The sequence below is a fragment of the Myxine glutinosa genome, chromosome 3 (assembly GCF_964187855.1).
Source record: "Myxine glutinosa chromosome 3, kmMyxGlut1.1, whole genome shotgun sequence".
Taxonomy (NCBI): domain Eukaryota; kingdom Metazoa; phylum Chordata; class Myxini; order Myxiniformes; family Myxinidae; genus Myxine; species Myxine glutinosa.
Window position 1 is genome coordinate 205,460,708 of NC_136263.1, and position 12,780 is coordinate 205,473,487.

Below are 12,780 nucleotides of genomic sequence, written 5' to 3' on the forward strand. Positions count from 1 at the left end.
CACTCTATAAACGATATTCAAATCTCTACCTCACACTGTACATTTTAACCAACTGGATCACTCTATAAACGATATTCAAATCTCTACCTCACACTGTACATTTTAATCAACCGGATCACTCTATAAACGATATTCAAATCTCTACCTCACACTGTACATTTTAATCAACCGGATCACTCTATAAACGATATTCAAATCTCTACCTCACACTGTACATTTTAATCAACCGGATCACTCTATAAACGATATTCAAATTTCTACCTCACACTGTACATTTTAATCAACCGGATCACTCTATAAACGATATTCAAATCTCTACCTCACACTGTACATTTTAATCAACCGGATCACTCTATAAACGATATTCAAATCTCTACCTCACACTGTACATTTTAATCAACCGGATCACTCTATAAACGATATTCAAATTTCTACCTCACACTGTACATTTTAATCAACCGGATCACTCTATAAACGATATTCAAATTTCTACCTCACACTGTACATTTTAATCAACCGGATCACTCTATAAACGATATTCAAATCTCTACCTCACACTGTACATTTTAACCAACTGGATCACTCTGTAAACAATATTCAAATCTCTACCTCACACTGTACATTTTAATCAACCAGATCACCCTATAAACGATATTCAAATCTCTACCTCACACTGTACATTTTAATCAACCGGATCACTCTGTAAACGATATTCAAATCTCTACCTCACACTGTACATTTTAACCAACTGGATCACTCTGTAAATAATATTCAAATCACAACATCACACTGTACATTTTAACCAACTGGATCACTCTGTAAACGATATTCAAATCTCTACCTCACACTGTACATTTTAATCAACCAGATCACTCTGTAAATAATATTCAAATCACAACATCACACTGTACATTTTAACCAACTGGATCACTCTGTAAACGATATTCAAATCTCTACCTCACACTGTACATTTTAATCAACCGGATCACTCTATAAACGATATTCAAATCTCTACCTCACACTGTACATTTTAACCAACTGGATCACTCTATAAACAATATTCAAATCTCTACCTCACACTGTACATTTTAATCAACCGGATCACTCTATAAACGATATTCAAATCTCTACCTCACACTGTACATTTTAATCAACCGGATCACTCTATAAACAATATTCAAATCTGTACCTCACACTGTACATTTTAATCAACCGGATCACTCTATAAACGATATTCAAATCTCTACCTCACACTGTACATTTTAATCAACCGGATCACTCTATAAACAATATTCAAATCTGTACCTCACAATGTACATTTTAATCAACCGGATCACTCTATAAACAATATTCAAATCTGTACCTCACACTGTACATTTTAATCAACCGGATCACTCTATAAACAATCTTCAAATCTCTACCTCACACTGTACATTTTAACCAACCGGATCACTCGATAAACAATATTCAAATCTGTACCTCACACTGTACATTTTAATCAACCGGATCACTCTATAAACAATCTTCAAATCTCTACCTCACACTGTACATTTTAACCAACCGGATCACTCGATAAACAATCTTCAAATCTCTACCTCACACTGTACATTTTAATCAACTGGATCACTCTATAAACAATATTCAAATCTGTACCTCACACTGTACATTTTAATCAACTGGATCACTCTATAAACAATATTCAAATCTCCACCTCACAATGTACATTTTAATCAACAGGATCACTCGATAAACGATATTCAAATCTCTACCTCACACTGTACATTTTAATCAACAGGATCACTCGATAAACAATATTCAAATCTCCACCTCACAATGTACATTTTAATCAACAGGATCACTCGATAAACAATATTCAAATCTCCACCTCACACTGTACATTTTAATCAACAGGATCACTCGATAAACAATATTCAAATCTCTACCTCACAATGTACATTTTAATCAACAGGATCACTCGATAAACAATATTCAAATCTCTACCTCACACTGTACATTTTAATCAACAGGATCACTCGATAAACAATATTCAAATCTCTACCTCACACTGTACATTTTAATCAACAGGATCACTCGATAAACAATATTCAAATCTCTACCTCACAATGTACATTTTAATCAACCGGATCACTCGATAAACGATATTCAAATCTCCACCTCACACTGTACATTTTAATCAACTGGATCACTCTATAAACAATATTCAAATCTCCACCTCACACTGTACATTTTAATCAACCGGATCACTCTTTAAACAATATTCAAATTTCTACCTCACACTGTACATTTTAATCAACTGGATCACTCTATAAACAATATTCAAATCTGTACCTCACACTGTACGTTTTAATCAACCGGATCACTCTATAAACAATATTCAAATTTCTACCTCACACTGTACATTTTAATCAACTGGATCACTCTATAAACAATATTCAAATCTCCACCTCACAATGTACATTTTAATCAACCGGATCACTCTATAAACAATATTCAAATTTCTACCTCACACTGTACATTTTAATCAACTGGATCACTCTATAAACAATATTCAAATCTCTACCTCACACTGTACATTTTAATCAACTGGATCACTCGATAAACAATATTCAAATCTCTACCTCACACTGTACATTTTAATCAACCGGATCACTCTATAAACAATATTCAAATCTCCACCTCACAATGTACATTTTAACCAACGGGATCACTCTATAAACAATATTCAAATCTCCACCTCACACTGTACATTTTAATCAACCGGATCACTCTATAAACAATATTCAAATCTCCACATCACACTGTACATTTTAATCAACTGGATCACTCTATAAACAATATTCAAATTTCTACCTCACACTGTACATTTTAATCAACTGGATCACTCTATAAACAATATTAAAATCTCCACCTCACACTGTACATTTTAATCAACCGGATCACTCTATAAACAATATTCAAATCTCCACCTCACAATGTACATTTTAACCAACGGGATCACTCTATAAACAATATTCAAATCTCCACCTCACACTGTACATTTTAATCAACCGGATCACTCTATAAACAATATTCAAATCTCCACCTCACACTGTACATTTTAATCAACTGGATCACTCTATAAACAATATTCAAATCTCTACCTCACACTGTACATTTTAATCAACTGGATCACTCGATAAACAATATTCAAATCTCCACCTCACAATGTACATTTTAACCAACGGGATCACTCTATAAACAATATTCAAATCTCCACCTCACACTGTACATTTTAATCAACCGGATCACTCTATAAACAATATTCAAATCTCCACCTCACACTGTACATTTTAATCAACTGGATCACTCTATAAACAATATTAAAATCTCCACCTCACACTGTACATTTTAATCAACCGGATCACTCGATAAACAATATTCAAATCTCCACCTCACACTGTACATTTTAATCAACTGGATCACTCTATAAACAATATTCAAATCTCCACCTCACACTGTACATTTTAATCAACCGGATCACTCTATAAACAATATTCAAATCTCCACCTCACACTGTACATTTTAATCAACTGGATCACTCTATAAACAATATTCAAATTTCTACCTCACACTGTACATTTTAATCAACTGGATCACTCGATAAACAATATTCAAATCTCCACCTCACACTGTACATTTTAATCAACCGGATCACTCTATAAACGATATTCAAATCTCTACCTCACACTGTACATTTTAATCAACCGGATCACTCTATAAACGATATTCAAATTTCTACCTCACACTGTACATTTTAATCAACCGGATCACTCTATAAACGATATTCAAATTTCTACCTCACACTGTACATTTTAATCAACCGGATCACTCTATAAACGATATTCAAATCTCTACCTCACACTGTACATTTTAACCAACTGGATCACTCTTTAAACAATATTCAAATCTCTACCTCACACTGTACATTTTAATCAACCAGATCACCCTATAAACGATATTCAAATCTCTACCTCACACTGTACATTTTAATCAACCGGATCACTCTGTAAACGATATTCAAATCTCTACCTCACACTGTACATTTTAACCAACTGGATCACTCTGTAAATAATATTCAAATCACAACATCACACTGTACATTTTAACCAACTGGATCACTCTGTAAACGATATTCAAATCTCTACCTCACACTGTACATTTTAATCAACCAGATCACTCTGTAAATAATATTCAAATCACAACATCACACTGTACATTTTAACCAACTGGATCACTCTGTAAACGATATTCAAATCTCTACCTCACACTGTACATTTTAATCAACCGGATCACTCTATAAACGATATTCAAATCTCTTCCTCACACTGTACATTTTAACCAACTGGATCACTCTATAAACAATATTCAAATCTCTACCTCACACTGTACATTTTAATCAACCGGATCACTCTATAAACGATATTCAAATCTCTACCTCACACTGTACATTTTAATCAACCGGATCACTCTATAAACAATATTCAAATCTGTACCTCACACTGTACATTTTAATCAACCGGATCACTCTATAAACGATATTCAAATCTCTACCTCACACTGTACATTTTAATCAACCGGATCACTCTATAAACAATATTCAAATCTGTACCTCACAATGTACATTTTAATCAACCGGATCACTCTATAAACAATATTCAAATCTGTACCTCACACTGTACATTTTAATCAACCGGATCACTCTATAAACAATCTTCAAATCTCTACCTCACACTGTACATTTTAACCAACCGGATCACTCGATAAACAATATTCAAATCTCTACCTCACAATGTACATTTTAATCAACAGGATCACTCGATAAACGATATTCAAATCTCTACCTCACACTGTACATTTTAATCAACAGGATCACTCGATAAACAATATTCAAATCTCCACCTCACAATGTACATTTTAATCAACAGGATCACTCGATAAACAATATTCAAATCTCCACCTCACACTGTACATTTTAATCAACAGGATCACTCGATAAACAATATTCAAATCTCTACCTCACAATGTACATTTTAATCAACAGGATCACTCGATAAACAATATTCAAATCTCTACCTCACACTGTACATTTTAATCAACAGGATCACTCGATAAACAATATTCAAATCTCTACCTCACACTGTACATTTTAATCAACAGGATCACTCGATAAACAATATTCAAATCTCTACCTCACAATGTACATTTTAATCAACCGGATCACTCGATAAACGATATTCAAATCTCCACCTCACACTGTACATTTTAATCAACTGGATCACTCTATAAACAATATTCAAATCTCCACCTCACACTGTACATTTTAATCAACCGGATCACTCTTTAAACAATATTCAAATTTCTACCTCACACTGTACATTTTAATCAACTGGATCACTCTATAAACAATATTCAAATCTCTACCTCACACTGTACATTTTAATCAACTGGATCACTCTATAAACAATATTCAAATCTGTACCTCACACTGTACGTTTTAATCAACCGGATCACTCTATAAACAATATTCAAATTTCTACCTCACACTGTACATTTTAATCAACTGGATCACTCTATAAACAATATTCAAATCTCCACCTCACAATGTACATTTTAATCAACCGGATCACTCTATAAACAATATTCAAATTTCTACCTCACACTGTACATTTTAATCAACTGGATCACTCTATAAACAATATTCAAATCTCTACCTCACACTGTACATTTTAATCAACTGGATCACTCGATAAACAATATTCAAATCTCTACCTCACACTGTACATTTTAATCAACCGGATCACTCTATAAACAATATTCAAATCTCCACCTCACAATGTACATTTTAACCAACGGGATCACTCTATAAACAATATTCAAATCTCCACCTCACACTGTACATTTTAATCAACCGGATCACTCTATAAACAATATTCAAATCTCCACATCACACTGTACATTTTAATCAACTGGTTCACTCTATAAACAATATTCAAATTTCTACCTCACACTGTACATTTTAATCAACTGGATCACTCTATAAACAATATTAAAATCTCCACCTCACACTGTACATTTTAATCAACCGGATCACTCTATAAACAATATTCAAATCTCCACCTCACAATGTACATTTTAACCAACGGGATCACTCTATAAACAATATTCAAATCTCCACCTCACACTGTACATTTTAATCAACCGGATCACTCTATAAACAATATTCAAATCTCCACCTCACACTGTACATTTTAATCAACCGGATCACTCTATAAACAATATTCAAATCTCCACCTCACACTGTACATTTTAATCAACTGGATCACTCTATAAACAATATTCAAATCTCTACCTCACACTGTACATTTTAATCAACTGGATCACTCGATAAACAATATTCAAATCTCCACCTCACAATGTACATTTTAACCAACGGGATCACTCTATAAACAATATTCAAATCTCCACCTCACACTGTACATTTTAATCAACCGGATCACTCTATAAACAATATTCAAATCTCCACCTCACACTGTACATTTTAATCAACTGGATCACTCTATAAACAATATTAAAATCTCCACCTCACACTGTACATTTTAATCAACCGGATCACTCGATAAACAATATTCAAATCTCCACCTCACACTGTACATTTTAATCAACTGGATCACTCTATAAACAATATTCAAATCTCCACCTCACACTGTACATTTTAATCAACCGGATCACTCTATAAACAATATTCAAATCTCCACCTCACACTGTACATTTTAATCAACTGGATCACTCTATAAACAATATTCAAATTTCTACCTCACACTGTACATTTTAATCAACTGGATCACTCGATAAACAATATTCAAATCTCCACCTCACACTGTACATTTTAATCAACTGGATCACTCGATAAACAATATTCAAATCTCCACCTCACACTGTACATTTTAATCAACCGGATCACTCTATAAACAATATTAAAATCTCCACCTCACACTGTACATTTTAATCAACCGGATCACTCTGTAAACGATATTCAAATCTCTACCTCACACTGTACATTTTAACCAACTGGATCACTCTGTAAATAATATTCAAATCACAACATCACACTGTACATTTTAACCAACTGGATCACTCTGTAAACGATATTCAAATCTCTACCTCACACTGTACATTTTAATCAACCAGATCACTCTGTAAATAATATTCAAATCACAACATCACACTGTACATTTTAACCAACTGGATCACTCTGTAAATAATATTCAAATCACAACATCACACTGTACATTTTAACCAACTGGATCACTCTGTAAACGATATTCAAATCTCTACCTCACACTGTACATTTTAATCAACCAGATCACTCTGTAAATAATATTCAAATCACAACATCACACTGTACATTTTAACCAACTGGATCACTCTGTAAACGATATTCAAATCTCTACCTCACACTGTACATTTTAATCAACCGGATCACTCTATAAACGATATTCAAATCTCTTCCTCACACTGTACATTTTAACCAACTGGATCACTCTATAAACAATATTCAAATCTCTACCTCACACTGTACATTTTAATCAACCGGATCACTCTATAAACGATATTCAAATCTCTACCTCACACTGTACATTTTAATCAACCGGATCACTCTATAAACAATATTCAAATCTGTACCTCACACTGTACATTTTAATCAACCGGATCACTCTATAAACGATATTCAAATCTCTACCTCACACTGTACATTTTAATCAACCGGATCACTCTATAAACAATATTCAAATCTGTACCTCACAATGTACATTTTAATCAACCGGATCACTCTATAAACAATATTCAAATCTGTACCTCACACTGTACATTTTAATCAACCGGATCACTCTATAAACAATCTTCAAATCTCTACCTCACACTGTACATTTTAACCAACCGGATCACTCGATAAACAATATTCAAATCTCTACCTCACAATGTACATTTTAATCAACAGGATCACTCGATAAACGATATTCAAATCTCTACCTCACACTGTACATTTTAATCAACAGGATCACTCGATAAACAATATTCAAATCTCCACCTCACAATGTACATTTTAATCAACAGGATCACTCGATAAACAATATTCAAATCTCCACCTCACACTGTACATTTTAATCAACAGGATCACTCGATAAACAATATTCAAATCTCTACCTCACAATGTACATTTTAATCAACAGGATCACTCGATAAACAATATTCAAATCTCTACCTCACACTGTACATTTTAATCAACAGGATCACTCGATAAACAATATTCAAATCTCTACCTCACACTGTACATTTTAATCAACAGGATCACTCGATAAACAATATTCAAATCTCTACCTCACAATGTACATTTTAATCAACCGGATCACTCGATAAACGATATTCAAATCTCCACCTCACACTGTACATTTTAATCAACTGGATCACTCTATAAACAATATTCAAATCTCCACCTCACACTGTACATTTTAATCAACCGGATCACTCTTTAAACAATATTCAAATTTCTACCTCACACTGTACATTTTAATCAACTGGATCACTCTATAAACAATATTCAAATCTCTACCTCACACTGTACATTTTAATCAACTGGATCACTCTATAAACAATATTCAAATCTGTACCTCACACTGTACGTTTTAATCAACCGGATCACTCTATAAACAATATTCAAATTTCTACCTCACACTGTACATTTTAATCAACTGGATCACTCTATAAACAATATTCAAATCTCCACCTCACAATGTACATTTTAATCAACCGGATCACTCTATAAACAATATTCAAATTTCTACCTCACACTGTACATTTTAATCAACTGGATCACTCTATAAACAATATTCAAATCTCTACCTCACACTGTACATTTTAATCAACTGGATCACTCGATAAACAATATTCAAATCTCTACCTCACACTGTACATTTTAATCAACCGGATCACTCTATAAACAATATTCAAATCTCCACCTCACAATGTACATTTTAACCAACGGGATCACTCTATAAACAATATTCAAATCTCCACCTCACACTGTACATTTTAATCAACCGGATCACTCTATAAACAATATTCAAATCTCCACATCACACTGTACATTTTAATCAACTGGTTCACTCTATAAACAATATTCAAATTTCTACCTCACACTGTACATTTTAATCAACTGGATCACTCTATAAACAATATTAAAATCTCCACCTCACACTGTACATTTTAATCAACCGGATCACTCTATAAACAATATTCAAATCTCCACCTCACAATGTACATTTTAACCAACGGGATCACTCTATAAACAATATTCAAATCTCCACCTCACACTGTACATTTTAATCAACCGGATCACTCTATAAACAATATTCAAATCTCCACCTCACACTGTACATTTTAATCAACCGGATCACTCTATAAACAATATTCAAATCTCCACCTCACACTGTACATTTTAATCAACTGGATCACTCTATAAACAATATTCAAATCTCTACCTCACACTGTACATTTTAATCAACTGGATCACTCGATAAACAATATTCAAATCTCCACCTCACAATGTACATTTTAACCAACGGGATCACTCTATAAACAATATTCAAATCTCCACCTCACACTGTACATTTTAATCAACCGGATCACTCTATAAACAATATTCAAATCTCCACCTCACACTGTACATTTTAATCAACTGGATCACTCTATAAACAATATTAAAATCTCCACCTCACACTGTACATTTTAATCAACCGGATCACTCGATAAACAATATTCAAATCTCCACCTCACACTGTACATTTTAATCAACTGGATCACTCTATAAACAATATTCAAATCTCCACCTCACACTGTACATTTTAATCAACCGGATCACTCTATAAACAATATTCAAATCTCCACCTCACACTGTACATTTTAATCAACTGGATCACTCTATAAACAATATTCAAATTTCTACCTCACACTGTACATTTTAATCAACTGGATCACTCGATAAACAATATTCAAATCTCCACCTCACACTGTACATTTTAATCAACTGGATCACTCGATAAACAATATTCAAATCTCCACCTCACACTGTACATTTTAATCAACCGGATCACTCTATAAACAATATTAAAATCTCCACCTCACACTGTACATTTTAATCAACCGGATCACTCTGTAAACGATATTCAAATCTCTACCTCACACTGTACATTTTAACCAACTGGATCACTCTGTAAATAATATTCAAATCACAACATCACACTGTACATTTTAACCAACTGGATCACTCTGTAAACGATATTCAAATCTCTACCTCACACTGTACATTTTAATCAACCAGATCACTCTGTAAATAATATTCAAATCACAACATCACACTGTACATTTTAACCAACTGGATCACTCTGTAAACGATATTCAAATCTCTACCTCACACTGTACATTTTAACCAACTGGATCACTCTATAAACAATATTCAAATCTCTACCTCACACTGTACATTTTAATCAACCGGATCACTCTATAAACGATATTCAAATCTCTACCTCACACTGTACATTTTAATCAACCGGATCACTCTATAAACAATATTCAAATCTCTACCTCACACTGTACATTTTAATCAACTGGATCACTCTATAAACAATATTCAAATCTCTACCTCACACTGTACATTTTAATCAACTGGATCACTCTATAAACAATATTCAAATCTCTACCTCACAATGTACATTTTAATCAACCGGATCACTCTATAAACAATATTCAAATCTGTACCTCACACTGTACATTTTAATCAACCGGATCACTCTATAAACAATCTTCAAATCTCTACCTCACACTGTACATTTTAACCAACCGGATCACTCTATAAACAATATTCAAATCTCTACCTCACAATGTACATTTTAATCAACCGGATCACTCTATAAACAATATTCAAATCTCTACCTCACACTGTACATTTTAATCAACTGGATCACTCTATAAACAATATTCAAATCTCTACCTCACAATGTACATTTTAATCAACCAGATCACTCTATAAACAATATTCAAATCTCTACCTCACACTGTACATTTTAATCAACAGGATCACTCGATAAACGATATTCAAATCTCTACCTCACACTGTACATTTTAATCAACAGGATCACTCGATAAACAATATTCAAATCTCTACCTCACAATGTACATTTTAATCAACAGGATCACTCGATAAACAATATTCAAATCTCCACCTCACAATGTACATTTTAATCAACAGGATCACTCGATAAACAATATTCAAATCTCCACCTCACACTGTACATTTTAATCAACAGGATCACTCGATAAACAATATTCAAATCTCTACCTCACAATGTACATTTTAATCAACAGGATCACTCGATAAACAATATTCAAATCTCTACCTCACACTGTACATTTTAATCAACAGGATCACTCTATAAACAATATTCAAATCTCTACCTCACAATGTACATTTTAATCAACAGGATCACTCTATAAACAATATTCAAATCTCTACCTCACACTGTACATTTTAATCAACAGGATCACTCGATAAACAATATTCAAATCTCTACCTCACACTGTACATTTTAATCAACAGGATCACTCGATAAACAATATTCAAATCTCTACCTCACACTGTACATTTTAATCAACAGGATCACTCTATAAACAATATTAAAATCTCCACCTCACACTGTACATTTTAATCAACCGGATCACTCTATAAACAATATTCAAATCTCCACCTCACAATGTACATTTTAACCAACGGGATCACTCTATAAACAATATTCAAATCTCCACCTCACACTGTACATTTTAATCAACCGGATCACTCTATAAACAATATTAAAATCTCCACCTCACACTGTACATTTTAATCAACCGGATCACTCGATAAACAATATTCAAATTTCTACCTCACACTGTACATTTTAATCAACTGGATCACTCTATAAACAATATTCAAATCTCCACCTCACAATGTACATTTTAATCAACCGGATCACTCTATAAACAATATTCAAATTTCTACCTCACACTGTACATTTTAATCAACTGGATCACTCTATAAACAATATTCAAATCTCTACCTCACACTGTACATTTTAATCAACTGGATCACTCGATAAACAATATTCAAATCTCTACCTCACACTGTACATTTTAATCAACCGGATCACTCTATAAACAATATTCAAATCTCCACCTCACAATGTACATTTTAACCAACGGGATCACTCTATAAACAATATTCAAATCTCCACCTCACACTGTACATTTTAATCAACCGGATCACTCTATAAACAATATTCAAATCTCCACATCACACTGTACATTTTAATCAACTGGATCACTCTATAAACAATATTCAAATTTCTACCTCACACTGTACATTTTAATCAACTGGATCACTCTATAAACAATATTAAAATCTCCACCTCACACTGTACATTTTAATCAACCGGATCACTCTATAAACAATATTCAAATCTCCACCTCACAATGTACATTTTAACCAACGGGATCACTCTATAAACAATATTCAAATCTCCACCTCACACTGTACATTTTAATCAACCGGATCACTCTATAAACAATATTCAAATCTCCACCTCACACTGTACATTTTAATCAACCGGATCACTCTATAAACAATATTCA